This window comes from Amphiura filiformis, chromosome 8, assembly GCF_039555335.1.
Source record: "Amphiura filiformis chromosome 8, Afil_fr2py, whole genome shotgun sequence".
Taxonomy (NCBI): Eukaryota; Metazoa; Echinodermata; class Ophiuroidea; order Amphilepidida; family Amphiuridae; genus Amphiura; species Amphiura filiformis.
In genome coordinates, this window is record NC_092635.1 from 17447130 (window position 1) to 17464306 (window position 17177).

Sequence of the window (17177 nt, forward strand, 5' to 3'; positions counted from 1 at the left end):
GTTAGATCTTATTGTACATATTTACCTGAGAACCAAGAGAGAACAGTACCAGTGCATTGATTTGGGCACCAGGTTAAATAAGAAATAAATACATAAATAAATGTTGTCTTGTCCAACTTAAAAGACTTGGATGTTAAACTATTTTGGCCATGTTGAATGATCAGTGACGTAATCAGCATTTGTATATTTGTGCAGCAAGGGTGGACAAACACGATTTATCAAAATACTGCAGAAACTGTCAGAACATTTCAGCATTAGGGACCGTTCACAAGCACTTGTAAGGGGGGGGGCCTGATGCAAAAAGGGGGCCCTGAAAATTTTTGACCCTCCTAAGGGGGGGCCGCCCTGAAAAAAATTACCACAAATTTTCCTGGAAAAATTGCGTTTATATGCTTTTCTATGGGGTTGACCCATAATTTTCATGTCAAAAGGGGGGGGCCCTAAAATTTTTGAGGTCTGTAAAGGGGGGGGGGGCCGAAAAAATTTCGCGATAATTTTTTTTTTCATCAGGCCCCCCCTTACAAGTGTTTGTGAACTGTCCCTTAACCCTAATTAGTCTTCAAGGAGGACCACACTCCATTTAGTACGATAGTCAACGTCGTCAGGCGGCGTTGATTATTGTGCTAAATATTGCATTGGTCCTGTATGGACTAACCCTAACCGAACCCATGGTTTCTTGCAATCGGAAAGGAACAGTGGTGTAACTAGGCATTTTCGTTGGGGGCATAATAAATAAAGGGCAGGCATCGTTCATGCTGCCCCCCCCACTAGTTACGCCACTGGAAGGAAATCTGTACCATGTCAGTGCATTTTGCTGTTGCGTCAGTTGGACAACTGCTTGGTTACTGACATGTGTTTAGGGACCGATCGTTATTTACGGCAGGGGGGGGGGAATGGGTGTTTTGGAAAAAATATCGACAAAAAATTTTGCGTTCCCCCTTGTTTTCCAATTTTCTCCATTTAAAATTTAACAATCCCCCCTCCTGGTTCAACTAAAAATTTCAGGTTCCCCCCTCAAGACCCCAAAAAATTTTGTGTTCCCCCCTAAATTTACCCATTCCCCCCCCCCATGCCATAAATAACGATCGCTCCCTTAGAGTTCAGGGCGCTGAGTAAACAAGTTCAGGGATAATGCAGGAGAGTCGTAAGGGATATACTTTCTATTGGACGTCGAATATTCAATCCAACATGTCTTCTTTATTATCTATTCCCATTCTATTCCGTTAGAAGATACAAATTAATTGAAGGTTTTGACCCAACACCCTACAAAATACATGGCAAGTGCTTTTTGAACGGTGGTCACGGAATGGATTATGTGAAAAATGGTAACATCAGATAACAACATTTGCAGTATTTTTGTGATACATGGGCGCACATCACATATCGAATTGCATAGGAATACGATGAATGTCCTTCTGATATCAAGTAATTTTGATTTTTTTTTAAATTGGCGATATAAAACACATTTTATGGCCAGAAGAAAAATTGATGTTTTTTTTTTTATTTTTCGTATTTAACAGTCCTCGAAGTAAAATTTATGAATCTACTGATATGTATGCAGCTGGGAGGAAAAGCCGACGTTCATTTGAAAATTTGTATCTTTCGTATTGAAGATACACATCCCCAAAAGACCTAATTTTTTTAGGTCTTTTGGGGAAAAATGTCGTCGGCTTTTCCTCCCAGCTTTATACACTTTAAATAAATGTCATTAGATTTATAAATTTACTTCGAGGACTGTTGAATATAAAAAAATATCAATTTTTAATAATTTGCCATAAAATTATTTGCCAAATATTTTGCCAACACTTAAATAATATTATGTTAGAATATTTGCAGTTAGTTATCAAAAATGTTTTTGAATGTTATAAAAACGTTTTATACCCTTTATGTACCTTTATATACCCCGACATTTAAACGTTTTCTGGCAACCTTTTCTAACCTTTTACGAATGATGTCGAAAACATTTTGTGTTTGCTGGGGAGTCAGCAGATTGTACAGTTTAATAAAAAGATGGTGTGTGAAAAAGGAAACATAAAATTGGACTTACCTTCTGAGGTAAATAATGCTGCTTTCACTGGCAGTCCCAAACTGAAGATACATAATATCATCGTCAGTGAAACAGCCATGTTGGTTGTCTGGTTGTAGCAAGTTCAATCTCCCGAGTTACTTCTGAAAGTATTGTTATATGCCTTGTTCCTTATAGACTTATAAGAACTTATGTGGGGAATCCCCTAACAGCTAAATATGTTATGTTAGCATTGGTATTCCGGGTTTGATCATGATGACATCCTGCCACATCCTCATGAATGATCTCTGGAGTGCTTATGTATACGGTGCTAAAAGGTCCTGAAATCAGCTGGTTGCCCATTTTTATTTCTGATTTATTCCTTAAACACTGGTAAATATGGCAAATGGGGAACTTATACATAGAATAATATGTACATGGTAAGTGATAAAAGGAAGTTATCTGTGATCATAACCGTTTATGCTGTGATATACTCATTTACAGAAAAATACTCCTAAGTTTTGTTCAATAAACAATGATAAAGTCAGTGTTTCACTTAAAAAGTGCAAATAGTTCGGCGACGGTTCGCTATCTCTAAGGACCGCTATCTCTAAGGTTCGCTATCACTAAGGTTCGTTATCACTAATTACGAAAAAGGTCCACTATAGGGCCTACCTAAGGTTTGATATCACTAACTTTGAATAAGGTTCGGTATTTCTAAGGTTCGATACCACTAATTTTAAATAAGGTTAGCTATTTCTAATTTTAAATAAGGTCCGCTATCACTAATTTATTGAAAATTCGATATCTATGGTTCGCTATCACTAATTTAAAATAAGGTCCGCTATCTCTAAGTTTAACAATCCCGCGCGGTATCCCTAAGGTTCGCTATCTCTAATTCTAAATAAGGTCCGCTATCTCTAAGGTTCGCTATCTCTAAGGTTCGCTATCTCTAAGGTTCGCTATCACTAATTTCAAATAAGGTTCGCTATCTCTAATTTTAAATAAGGTTCGCTATCTCTAATTTTAAATATGGTTCGCTATCTCTAATTTCAAATAAGGTTCGCTATTTAAAATTTCAAATGAGGTTCGCTATCTCTAATTTTGCATTTTGATCGAAGCTCATAGGAGAATGCAATTTGAAATTAGAGATAGCGGACCTTATTTGAAATTAGAGATAGCGGACCTTATTTGAAATTAGAGATAGCGAACCTTATTTGAAATTAGAGATAGCGGTCCTTATTTAAAATTAGAGATAGTGGACCTTATTTAAGATTAGTGATAACGAACCTTAGGTATAGCGCACCCTAATCGAAATTAGTGATAGCGAACCTTAGAGATAGCGAACCTTAATTAATTAGGGATAACGAACCGTAAACAAAATTAGTGATAGCGAACCTTAGGTATAGCGGACCTTTATTGCAATTAGTGATAACGAACCTTAGAGATAGCGAACCTTCAATAAATTAGTGACAGCGGACCTTATTCAAAATTAGTGATAGCGAACCTTATTTAAAATTAGTGATAGCGAACCTTATTTAAAATTAGTGATATCGAACCTTCGAACTAGCGAACCTTATTCCATTAGCGATATCGAACCTTAGAAGTAGCGGACCTTTTTTAGGTATAGCGAACCCTTTTTCCTATCAGAGATAGCGGGATTCTGATCTCCATAGACTTTACAGTTACACGTTAGTGATAGCGAACCTTAGAGATAGCGAACCTTAGAGATAGCGGTCCTTAGAGATAGCGGGATGTCGCCAATAGTTCGACCGGTATCATTCGATCGATAGCCGACCATTCTGTGGCAACAAAACAACGTCATCGATTGGCAAGGGTCCTGAATTCTAAGCAAGGAATGTGTCGCTAGATCGCAATTAAGTCATGAACAGAGACGAGGGGCCCATTTTCTAAGTCACATCTACGACCTGCCCATCATCACCGCGAGGGCTGAGCCCTCTACAGACCGAAATTCGTCGGAGATGTGTTGAGAAGGCTTTGAGACCTAGTTCAAAACTCTGAAGAAGAATGTCAACCATGACGTTCGAAACTGTCAGGTTAGTGAACAAATCTACTTGGTTATGAAAGATGAACTTTGTAAACGGACCATAATTCCTTCAAATAAAAGGTTTGGTGCCCGATTTTGCGAATTGTTTTTCTCTCGATAAATGCTCGAGGACAGTATTATTTGCAAACGGTATAAACCTATCAACCTTGGTGGTTTCCTTTATAAAGGATTCTATTGGTTTGTGTGGCGTTTAAAAGTTTCGACATAACGATCTTTTTTTCATGGGGATTTTGCCTTTAACTTGTCTTAAGGTGGTATACACCCCTTGATATATTTATGACTATTTTTGCATTTTTCTCCAAAAATAATAACACACTGGTAACAAAGGTTATGTATACAGAGGCAATGAATCCCGTTACTGGAATTTCAGTGAACCACTTGTCTTGAATCGCTGAAATTTTAGTGAAGTAGGCCTAATTGGATTCCTTGCTCCTATAATATAGGACCTACATAACTTTTGTTACCAGTCAGTGTATAGTTATTTTTTGAGAAAAATGCAAAATTAGTCACAATATGTATCAGGGGGCGTAGTACCACCTTAAGGGGCAATGATGTAACACAACTATATAGAGCAGTTACCGTACCATAGCTGAACCATGTGGCTTCGGCAGTATGGTATTATACCGCTGTCACACGTTTCGGGTTTTGTTTTCAAAATATTCAGAAAAGATCCTAAAATTATGAATATTGACCCGGATCTTTTAAAGGAATAGTGTCACGTCTGGTTTAGACAATGTGTTATTATTATTATTTTATTACATTCTTTACTTTTTTCGCCAGCCCATAGGGCTGGTACCTAATTCTGAGATGGGATTTGTGTACACTAAAGATTAGCTAAGATTATAGCCTTCTTCTATTGGTATGATTTGTTTTTGTACTTCTTGTGGTGGAAATGTTTTTGATGTCTGCTAATTCGATTTGCAAGGAAAAGAAGGTATGTTTTGCCGTTTCAACGAACGAAAACGATTGAGTATAATTGCCAAAGTTATGTTTGAATTAATTATGACTTAAAAAGTTATCATAGGTTAGGCCTACACATATAAACATAAACTTGTTCAGCAATCAGCATATCAAAAATATGACATGGTCAACAATTAGTAATTAGCGGGAATGATCACTGGAACAAGGTCATATCAGTGGACATAGCATGATGTTTGGTTGCCTGTGAGTGCATAATTGATGTTGATAACAGATCTAATAATGTTGTAGAATCAAAATCTTCATTATATGGACCACATTGAAGTCAAAGTAATTATCTATCCTATCCTGTATCGTTTTATGGATACAATTGACTCAAAATGTTATTGATGATATTATTGCTATCTTTAACATTAGTTTTGTCTTTTCAACGGGAAAAATCCGATGGGAAAATAAAGTTTTTAGGGGTTAGCTATAATATTGAACAATAAATCCCATATTTTGGCATGCACTTATAGAAAATAAATAAATTATTGTCTTACTTTATAAATTATAAATACTGTAAAATGACACATAACTAAAGTGAGGCCACTTTCTATCTTTTTTATTTGATTCATAAAATTACATTCAACAAATTAAATGATTGAAGACTGAGAAAACACACAATGCAGACTATTACAGAATGGAGTAGGTAAGATGCCATGTCCATAGCTTTGCAGGAGTTTCGGACTAACAATCAACACATTCAAAAATACAGTTTAAAAGTGAAGATTGTAGTGAATGATCAGTCCTTTTATCATGTGCTTGCCACTATCTACTTTATAGTAAACTATACATTGCGAAATAATATAAAATCATTTTAAAATAAAATGTGCATGTAAGTTGAGTTTACATAGCGAATTAACTAACAACTGCAGTGTATTTCTTAATTTTAATAATAAGCATGGGTAAAAAGCAGTAGGCCTAAAGACAAAAATACAGAACAATTTGGAGTAATGAATTAAGAGTTGACAGGAGTTATGAGTTAATGCTTTTTGCTGTTTCAGTGTGCATGTTCTCAGCATTGATGGTTTGGTGAACTGTCATGTAACATGGATGTAAGCGTGATCCTAAAAAATGCCTTTCACGGTGACCCAAACTATTTACAAGACCTCTTCTGCATTGAGGCTGGCCTTCCCTTTTAAAGGGAATTTTTATTCTTTCATGTGACACCACTCGAGGGGTCATATACCTTCTTGGCATTTTAAGATGTGTCCATAGACCAAAAGGTTGCTGATTAAGAAAGTAACTAAGTTAGACTAACATAAGCTGAGACTATTTCATGGTTCAGCACAGGTTCAGCAAAAAGAGAACACAAAAAAGCCCCGAGTCGTGATATTCTAAATAATCTCGACTCCATGTCCATAGTTCAAGTTGATACAGTAGCGTAGCGTTGAGCGACCATGCAAAAAGCGCCTGTTGATCAAACTTTTTTTTTTTTTTATCTTCATGTATTTTTATTGTCAAAACAAAGAAATCACATAGAAATCACAAGAAATCACATGGAATCACATGGAAAAAGCAAAGCAGCATACAAAAATAGATTACAGTGGTACAACTAAAACATTATACAGTGTACAAGTGAAAAGTTAGAGAGTTACAATTCAAATCTCCATTTTTTAAAATGCACAGATAATTTACCTTTCCTCTTAGCAATATAATATTCAGTATCTTTAAGAACATTCAGAAAAGTTTTAAATGAAACGAAAGTAGGTTTTTTGTCTTGAAATTTACACAGATAGATATGATATTTCAAAAATAAGCAAATGTAAGTGATATATTTATCTGAGGGCACTCCAAATAATTTATCAAATGTTGACAAATCAAAATCAATGTCATGTTTAACTTTGATAACTTGAACAAGCGCCTCCCAAATAGGTTTAAAAATATCACAATTGCAAAAAATGTGGGAGGAAGTTTCTGGAGCTTTATCACAAAAAGCACAGTTGGGAGAATTTTTTCTTTTGATTTTAAATAAAAAATCATTAAAAGCAATGGCATCATGAAAAATTTTTAAATAAAATGAACGTAATTTGGAACTAATGGAACATTTGAAATTCCTAAGATGAATTTCTTCCTGTTGATCAAACTTGGAATGAACTGCATAATATAAGTGCAATTATTTTTGCTATCTTCAGAAGACAGCAATTAATTGTGTCATTTGAGGGGTCATGAATTCTGGACCACTCCCGGGAGCACTATGAGGTCCGTGGTCATTCTTTGATTCATTACAATTCTAGACTCAACTAACGCGATATTTATACATCGCACGTTATACTCGTGCAATACACTCTTTTCATGTCCATTCACCTGTATAGGAACGAACTTGTGCAGAGAAATTTTTTGGCCTATTTCATTAAAAAACAAGGCGGATTTTTAGATGACCCTGAAATGACCTTCCAAAAATTTCACTCTAAATGTTGACTGTAGGCCTACCCACCAAGTTTCATGCACATACGAGTTTTTAGTAATTTGACATCAGATAAACCCTGGGTGACCCCGGATGACCCCGATTTGACTTTTTTTTATTATGACTAGCGGTCCTAAATTTATATTATGACTAGCGAAAGTGTTTCTCTATTATGACTGGCGGTCCTTTTGATATGACTATTGGCCGTGAATTTTTTCATTTATGACTAGCGAGCCTTTTTTTCTATTATGACTAGCGAGCCTTTTTTTCTATTATGACTAGCGAGCCTTTTTTTCTATTATGACCAGCGGTCCTTTTTTTCTAGCGAGCCTTTTTTTCTATTATGACTAGCGAGCCTTTTTTTCTATTATGACTAGCGAGCCTTTTTTCTATGACTAGCGAGCCTTTTTTTCTATTATGACTAGCGAGCCTTTTTTTCTATTATGACCAGTGGTCCTTTTTTTCTATTATGACCAGCGGTCCTCTTTTTCTATTACGACTAGCGAGCCTTTTTTTTTTTAGCGAGCCTTTTTTTCTATTATGACTAGCGAGCCTTTTTTCCATTATGACCAGCGGTCCTTTTTTCTATTATGACTCCTTTTTCTATTATGACCAGCGGTCCTTTTTTCTATTATGACCAGCGGTCCTCTTTTTCTATTATGACCAGCGGTCCTCTTTTTCTATTATGACTAGCGAGCCTTTTTTCTATTATGACTAGCGAGCCTTTTTTTCTATTATGACTAGCGAGCCTTTTTTTCTATTATGACTAGCGAGCCTTTTTTTTCTATTATGACCAGCGGTCCTTTTTTTCTATTATGACTAGCGAGCCTTTTTTTCTATTATGACTAGCGAGCCTTTTTTCTATTATGACCAGCGGTCCTCTTTTTCTATTATGACCAGCGGTCCTCTTTTTCTATTATGACTAGCGAGCCTTTTTTTTCTATTATGACTAGCGAGCCTTTTTTCTATTATGACCAGCGGTCCTCTTTTTCTATTATGACCAGCGGTCCTCTTTTTCTATTATGACTAGCGAGCCTTTTTTTCTATTATGACTAGCGAGCCTTTTTTCTATTATGACTAGCGAGCCTTTTTTCTATTATGACCAGCGGTCCTTTTTTCTATTATGACCAGCGGTCCTCTTTTTCTATTATGACTAGCGAGCCTTTTTTTTCTATTATGACTAGCGAGCCTTTTTTTCTATTATGACTAGCGAGCCTTTTTTCTATTATGACCAGCGGTCCTTTTTTTCTATTATGACCAGCGGTCCTTTTTTCTATTATGACTAGCGAGCCTTTTTTTTTCTATTATGACTAGCGGTCCTCTTTTTCTATTATGACTAGCGAACCATTTTTTCTATTATGACTAGCAGGCCTTATGATTATAATGAACCCTTTTTCTTATGACTAGTGAACCCTTTGTTTTATTTACTAGCGAACTCATGGTATAGGAAACTACACGTTATGACTAGCGACCCTTATGACTTATGAACCTTTTGACTAGTGACCCTTATGACTATAGCGACGTCTAACCTACATTCCGCCATGCACTTATACTTCATTATACAATATTTGTAAATTACTTTTGTATGTGATTTCAATCTGTCCACTTCAATAACTAATATTCCTTCCATCTTCTTACAATACAATGTATCAATTCCATCCATTCAGTGTAGCAACAGTGATTGTATATCTTGGGCATTTCGTGATCCACATCATCATCCCCCCACTTTTCTCAAAAAAAGATGAGATTTTTATATTGTTGGAAACCTCTGGCATGCACAAAAAATTTCCTGCAGATCAATTCGTTTGGCAAAGATATCATGAAATTTGAATTTCGTTCTGATACCAGAACGAAATTACAACATATTGTCTATGGAGCAGTGTAATACACATAATCATGCATAACTCGCGAACGCAAAATCGGAATCAACTGACATTTTGGGAATAAGCTTTTTTCGTGGATATCTACTGCAAAAATGTCATAAAAATAGGATGCTAGGATCACGAAATCCTCCTTTAATAAGCAAAATGTAGAATATTAGTGCATAATTTGGTGTTTTAGTGTCAATTTTGAATCATTTATAAAATATATTGAATGCTAGTTGGCTACTGGCTAGTATATAATTGTTAAAGAAACCATCTTGGCTTCTAGTTACTAGAATTGGAACAAGACTTTTCTGTGTTTCCAACCATTCACTCTTCAACGGGCTGTAACACAATACAGTACAGGGGCAGCATTCTTGTCCTTGTCTTCAGATTTGAAAATACAACAAAGATGGAACAGTAACTAAGCATGGACTATGAGAGTAAAAGTGACACCCTCAGATAGTGAGGTATTGATAATGATCCCCGGGTAATGATCCATAATAATTGTCTTGGGGCCAAATGAAATATCAGTGATAAAAATTCAACACAGTGGCGTGGTGGGAAGTGCTTAAATCATCCTCTGAGCAGGCCTTATGATTAATGAACCCTTTTTCTTATGACTAGCGAACCCTTTGTTTTATTTATGACTAGCGAACTCAAGGTATAGGAAACTACACGTTATGACTAGCGACCCTTATGACTTATGAACCTTATGACTAGCGACCCTTATGATTGACTATTCGCTACTTGCACGGTTCCGCCATTATGCACTATGTGCAGGGAGAGCCTCGAACTGGCAGCATACATGAATGGGAATTGAACTAGTCATAACGTTCTGTGTAAGGTTACATAATTCTTCCTTTCATGTATGCTGCCTTTTCGAGGCTCTCCCCGCACATAGTGTATAATGGCGGAACCGTGCAAGTAGCGAATAGCGACGTGTAACCTACATTCCGCCATGCACTTATACTTCATTATACAATATTTGTAAATCACTTTTGTATGTGATTTCAATCTGTCCACTTCAATAACTATATTCCTTCCATCTTCTTACAATACAATGTATCAATTCCATCCATTCAGTGTAGGAACAAACAGTAATTGTATATCTTGTGCCTTTAAAAGGGCATTTCGTGATCCACAGCATCATCCCCCTACTTTTCTCAAAAAAAGTTGAGATTTTTATATCGTTGGAAACCTCTGGTATATACAAAAAATTTCCTGCAGATCAATTCGCTTGGCAAAGATATTTTGGGAATAAGCTTTTTTTGTGGATATCTACTGCAAAAATGTCATAAAAATAGGATGCTAGGATCACAAAATACTCCTTTAATAAGCAAAATGTAGAATATTAGTGCATAATTTTGTGTTTTAGTGTCAAATTTTGAATCATTTATAAAATATATTGAAAATGCTAGTTGGCTACTGGCTAGTATAATTATCTTGGCCTCTAGTTACTAGAATTGAAACAAGACTTTTCTGTATTTCCAACCATTCACTCTTCAACGGGCTGTAACACAATACAGTACAGGGGCGTCATTCTTGTCCTTGTCTTCAGATTTGAAAATACAACAAAGATGGAACAGTAACTAAGCATGGACTATGAGAGTAAAAGTGACACCCTCAGATAGTGAGGTATTGATAATGATCCATAATAATTGTCTTGGGGCCAAATGAAATATCAGTGATAAAAATTCAAAATTCCATCCAAATTTTGCTACTTTTGCTCAATGGATCATGCTGCATTATTGATAAGCCATGTTGATAAATGGGCTATTGCATATGAAATACTCACTGCCTATGAAAGACAACACAGAGAGTGTTAATTTCAAATAAGGTTACCTGAATGTGTGGCTCCATTTGAAATCCACACTCCTTGAGTGGAATATTAAGTTCATATCTTCCATTGGGGTGTGTGGATTTCAACTGGAATAGCCCGATCCATAATGAAAAGCAGTTTGGTCTTCTCTCCAATGATGTCAACAAAAGTTGAAAAAGTTAAAAGCAGATGGAAACAGGTGTCTGGGAAACACACTTTTTTGACAAATATCTGGTTGTTCTGTAGATACAATCAGGTGGCTGTGTCATATAAATCCTACTTCTTAAATTTTAATGTTATTCTCTTTTTGATTGTTGTATTCCAAACAACCATAGGGTATATACCGCATCTTAGCATCTAATAGTGTTTGGCAGTACACAGAGGGATCATAATTGTTAGTGGACAAAATGAGTTGAAGCATGTAATATAACTTAATATGTTCAAAATAACTTGTGTAAATAAAAGAAACCATAAAAACAGGGAAAATCTATTCCAACTGACCAGCGGGGAACCAAAGGATGGATCCAAAAGGATACAACAGTGTCACACTAGCAATGGATAAAATGGATAAAATAAGCCTCAAGCCTCCACTGTTATTCAGATATCTTTTATTTTCTGCTGCTATATTCAATGCTCCAGTCAATGCAGCTTTTTATCTTCTTTTTGTGTTTTTGATCAGAGCTGGTCTCCACTATATTGAGAGCAGGTTTCTTATTTTATCCCTTGAGAAAGAAAAGTTTTGTCTTTTCGAAACATCGGGTTTTTACTTTGTTTATATGTCTTGTGTTACTCCCCCATTGGATGTTGTGTCATATTTTCCCTGTTTTTAATGTTAAAGGCAAACAGTTGAGTGTTATAATTAATAACTGGAAACCATCCATTTCAAGTGTACTTGTTTGAAAGTTGGTCTTGCAATATCTATGTGGTTTATCACAAGCAACTTGAAAATAAAATGTCACAATAAGAAATCTTTACATGCACGTTCAACTAAATACAATCTTTCTTGTCAGTGTAATTGTTGATAACATATAGTCTCATTCAAGCATTTAACCCCCTGAGCAATACCTGCCAATCTAACATTGCCTCTGATTGGTCAATTACATGATATCTTCACTTTAATCACCAATCAGAATGGAACTTTGCAAATAATTTACCCCAATTTTTTTGTGTGGTGAAATTATTCTAACAATGTTGCTGATTGGTCCAATTGATAATGAAAACTTCTTTTTGACCAATCGGCAGGTAGTTCTCATGGGGTTAAAAATATTTGAATGAGACTCCAAATATAAATCCTTTTATAATATGAGAAATTAGATATAACATGATGCCTTTAAGTGGCAGAGAAATCCAAATGCCAGATTTCTGTAGTCGGAAGACTATCTGGTTTCTCTGCTTATCTCGCATTTTTATGTGGGACTGGGATGTTCTTCAAACATGTCTAAGTCTGCACAAAAAGTAAGGCAGCTGTTATAAATACACCTATAGCTTCAGAACTAATAATTGTTTCCACAATATTTCTACATAGAAAGAAGGATGCTTTATTTTTGCGTATTTTGATACCCCATTTGTCAAATGCTGTTTAAAGAAAAATACCCAAATTTAAAAGTTGCAGTTTACAGCGATCAATGTTATTTCGCAAGCATTGTGATACGTAAATGCTCCATTATCTCCGCGCTGACTTCAAATCAATACAAATAGCTGCAACTTTTAAATTCCGGCATTTTTCTTTAAATTGTTAATTTAATATTGAACAAAATTGGGGGTATCAAAATGTGTAAATAAATCATCCTTCTTTCTATGTTGAAATATTGTGAACACAATTATTAGTTCTGATGCTATAGGCGTTTTAATAACAACTGCATTACTTTATGTGCAGTCTTTACATAACATACAATTGAACTTGGCAAATTAGAAAATAAAGCACAAGTAGCTCAAGAAGTTAAGATCAAAATTTAATTTTATTTATTTATTTATTGCCGTCCATATACCCATATATTACTACCTTTTGATAAAAAATTTGATAAAATTATATTCCATAAAATTGTATTAAATATTAAATAGTACAATGCATTGACCTTATATTCTTAAAATAATTACAATGAATATCAGTTCTCTAAAAACTACAGTGTGTCAAAAAGATAATATATTTGAAAGATGAGCCTTGGTTATATTTACATCATTAGAAATCATGATTATTTCTGAATACAATTATGATTGCCATATACAGTAAGCCAAAAAATTATGGTACCGGTTTTGTTAACCCCTGTATAGCCTAAATAAAGACAAATATGTCAAAATAAAAACATGCAGCCAATACCTGTATTCTTTAGCTCTGATTTAAGACCTTATTTGTTGAAATTGGTTGAGAATTAAAGAAACAGTGATCTAAAACCTAATGAAGAAACAAAATCAAAAGTTGCACTTTTGTGTTCTAATCAATGAAAGCATGACGCTAGTTTTAACGTGCTAATCAATGGAAGCACCGCGCTATTTCGCTTGATTGCGAACGAACGCGTTGTGTACAAATCAATAGGGCATCATATGGAGCAAACTGCAACTTTTAAATTGGCATCTTCCTTGGGTTTTTGGCTTGTCGTGTCTTTATTTTTTGAACAATATCAACAAATGAGGTCTTAAATTCGAGCTATAAGATGTAGCTATTGGCTGCTGATTCCAATTATGACATATCTGTCTATTTTTTATTTTGCGTGACAAACCCAGAAATATTACTCACGGCTTGAGGTTTCGCCCTCTTGGCTGATGGCTTGATCACAAGTGCCTGTTGTGATCTGGTGAGCAATATTTCTGGGTTTGTCACGCAAAATAAGAAATAGTTTGATCTACAACCCTACTTGATGCATCTGTTTACGGATGACATATCTGTCTTTGTTAAGGTTATATACAAAGGGTGAACATAACTGGTACCTTAATTATTTGACCCCAGTCTCTAAAAACTACAGTGTCTCAAAAAGATAATAAATTTGAAAGACTATCCTTGTTATATTTACATCATTAGAAATCATGATTATTTCTGAATACAATAAGCCTCCTTTATCTGTGACTACAACTGGATGTTGCGGTCATAGGCACGGAGCACATGAATTAACTGGATCAGATACAAAGCACATTGTTTACTTTATCAATCATGATGATTCAACTACAAATTACAATGTTTCTTACCCCTCTTATTTAGCCATCTACATCCATATATACATCCATTTAAATGAAAACGAGCATGTTCGCTTCAACCACATACCTTGTTTTGATTATGAAAAGTTAATTACAATGAATATTATTTCAATTGTCATAATATTAAAATTACCCTAGACCCCACCCAGTCTCTAAAAACTACAGTGTGTCAAAAGGATAATACATTTGAAAGATGAGCCTTGTTATATTTACATCATTAGAAAATCATGATTATTCCTGAATACAACAAGCCTCCTTTACCCGTGAATACAACTGGATGTTATGGTCATAGGCACGGAGCACATGAATTTACTGGATCAGGGACAAGGCACTTTGTTTACTTTATCAATCATGATGATTCAACTACAAATTACAATATTTCTTACCCCTCTTATTTAGCCATCTACATCCAAATTTACATCCATTTAAATGAAAACGAGCATGTTCGCTTCAACCACATACCTTGTTTTGATTATGAAAAGTTAATTACAATGAATATTATTTCATATTTCAATTGTGATAATAATAAAATTGCCATAGACCCCAGTCTCTAAAAACTACAGTGTGTCAAAAAGATAATACATTTGAAAGACTATCCTTGTTATATTTACATCATTAGATTCATGATTATTTCTGAATACAATAAGCCTCCTTTATCCATGACTACAACTGGATGTTGCGGTCATAGGCACGGAGCACATGAATTTACTGGATCAGATACAAAGCAATTTGTTTACTCTATCAATCATGATGATTCAACTACAAATTACAATGTTTCTTACCCCTCTTATTTAGCCATCTACATCCAAATTTACATCCATTTAAATGAAAACGAGCATGTTTGCTTCAACCACATACCTTGTTTTGATTATGAAAAGTTCATTACAATGAATATAATTTCAATTGTCATAATATTAAAATTGCCATAGACCCCAGTCTCTAAAAACTACAGCGTGTCAAAAAGATAATACATTTGAAAGATGAGCCTTGTTATATTTACATCATTAGAAAATCATGATTATTACTGAATACAATAAGTCTCCTTTACCCGTGAATACAACTGGATGTTATGGTCATAGGCACGGAGCACATGAATTTACTGGACCAGATATAAAGCACTTTGTTTCCTTTATCAATCATGATGATTCAACTACAAATTACAATGTTTCTTACCCCTATAGCTCTTATTTAGCCATCTATAGGAATTGAGAAAAAACGTTTTTATCATCATTTAATGTCCGGTTATACAAAGGTCAGGGAAATGTTAAAGAACGTTTTGTATAAAAACACACTACAATAATATTTTTAAAATGTTTTAAAAATGTTATTGTAAAATATTTTGCAAACATTTTTTGCCAAATATTTTGTTAACACTTAAGGGATCTAGAATGAGCGTTTATTGCGTTTCGACAGTATTATTTGTGGGACATGAGAGCACCTCAGACCTATCGAATTGCATTCTGAATACGAAGCATGTCTTTCTGATATCAAATAATTTTCATTTTTGAAAATCACGATATAATACAAATTTTATGACAAATTATAAAAATTTGATATTTTTCAAATTTTTGATATATAACAGTCCTCGAAGTAAATTATATAAATCTAATGATATATTCTTAAAGTGTATGTAGCTGGGAGGAAAAGCCGACGGTCAATTAAAATTTTGACCTTTTATATTGAAGATATGGATTTTTTCCCAAAAGACCTAATTTTTTTGGTGTTTTTGGAAAAAAAATCCATATATTCAATACGAAAGGTCCAAATTTTCAATTGATCGTCTGCTTTTCATCCCACCTAAATACACTTTAAGTATAAATCATCAGATTTATAAAGTTTACTTCAGTACTGTTAAATATCAAAAATATCAATTTTTAATGATTTGCCATAAAATGTGTATTAAATTGCCAATTTCAAAAAATCAAAATTATTTGATATCAGAATGACATTCTTCGTATTCAGAATGCAATTCGATATGTCTGACGTGTTCTAATGTCCCAAAATAAATACTGTCCAAACGTTCATACCCCAGCCCTTAAATAACACCATGTTACAATATTTGCAGCAGGTTATCAACAAATGTGTTTGAATGTTTTGAAAACGTTTTATACCCTTTATATGTCCTTTATATAACCCGACATTTAAACGTTTTCCGGCAACTTTATCTAACCTTTTACGAATGATGTCAAAAACATTTTGTGTTTGCTGGGATGTAACACAAAACAAAAAATTCTGGTACATATAGCTTACACATTACAATGATTGCTATTTGGGTGTCCCACCTGCTGTACCATATTCCAAAAAAGTATTTTTGAGTTTTAATGTGTGAACCAAATTGTTTACATTTAATACAAAGACAACAAGTATGTTCTTTCTTCAATGTTAAAGTGGTTAATGTAGAACAATTTGGCAAACAGATTATGTCACAAGTTCCTGTGTCATAACATTTGTAATTCCTAATTGCAAAGGTTTAAAGGTAATCAAGTCACTTAGGCCATATGTGATATGATCTGGTAAAAGTCATTAAGCAAACTGTACTTCATAAAATATGATGAAAATTGCATCCAAATAGTCCTGAGATATATAATTACGGTACATTATTTCACATTGTTTAAAAAAAGACAGTCAATTGAATTAACAAGATTAATTTGTAATTCCTAATTGCAAAGGTTTTATGTAACACGATCAAGGGAAATGAGTTGGATGTCACTAATATCGATTTTGAGATATTGGTAAAGAAAGTGTTAAAATTCTTTTGTTTTATGTTGTTTTCAGCAATTACTTCGCAACGAAAAGTCATATCAACATGGTGTTTTCAGTGTCTGAAAGCTCTAAATGTCCTCTTTAGAAATATATGCAAAACT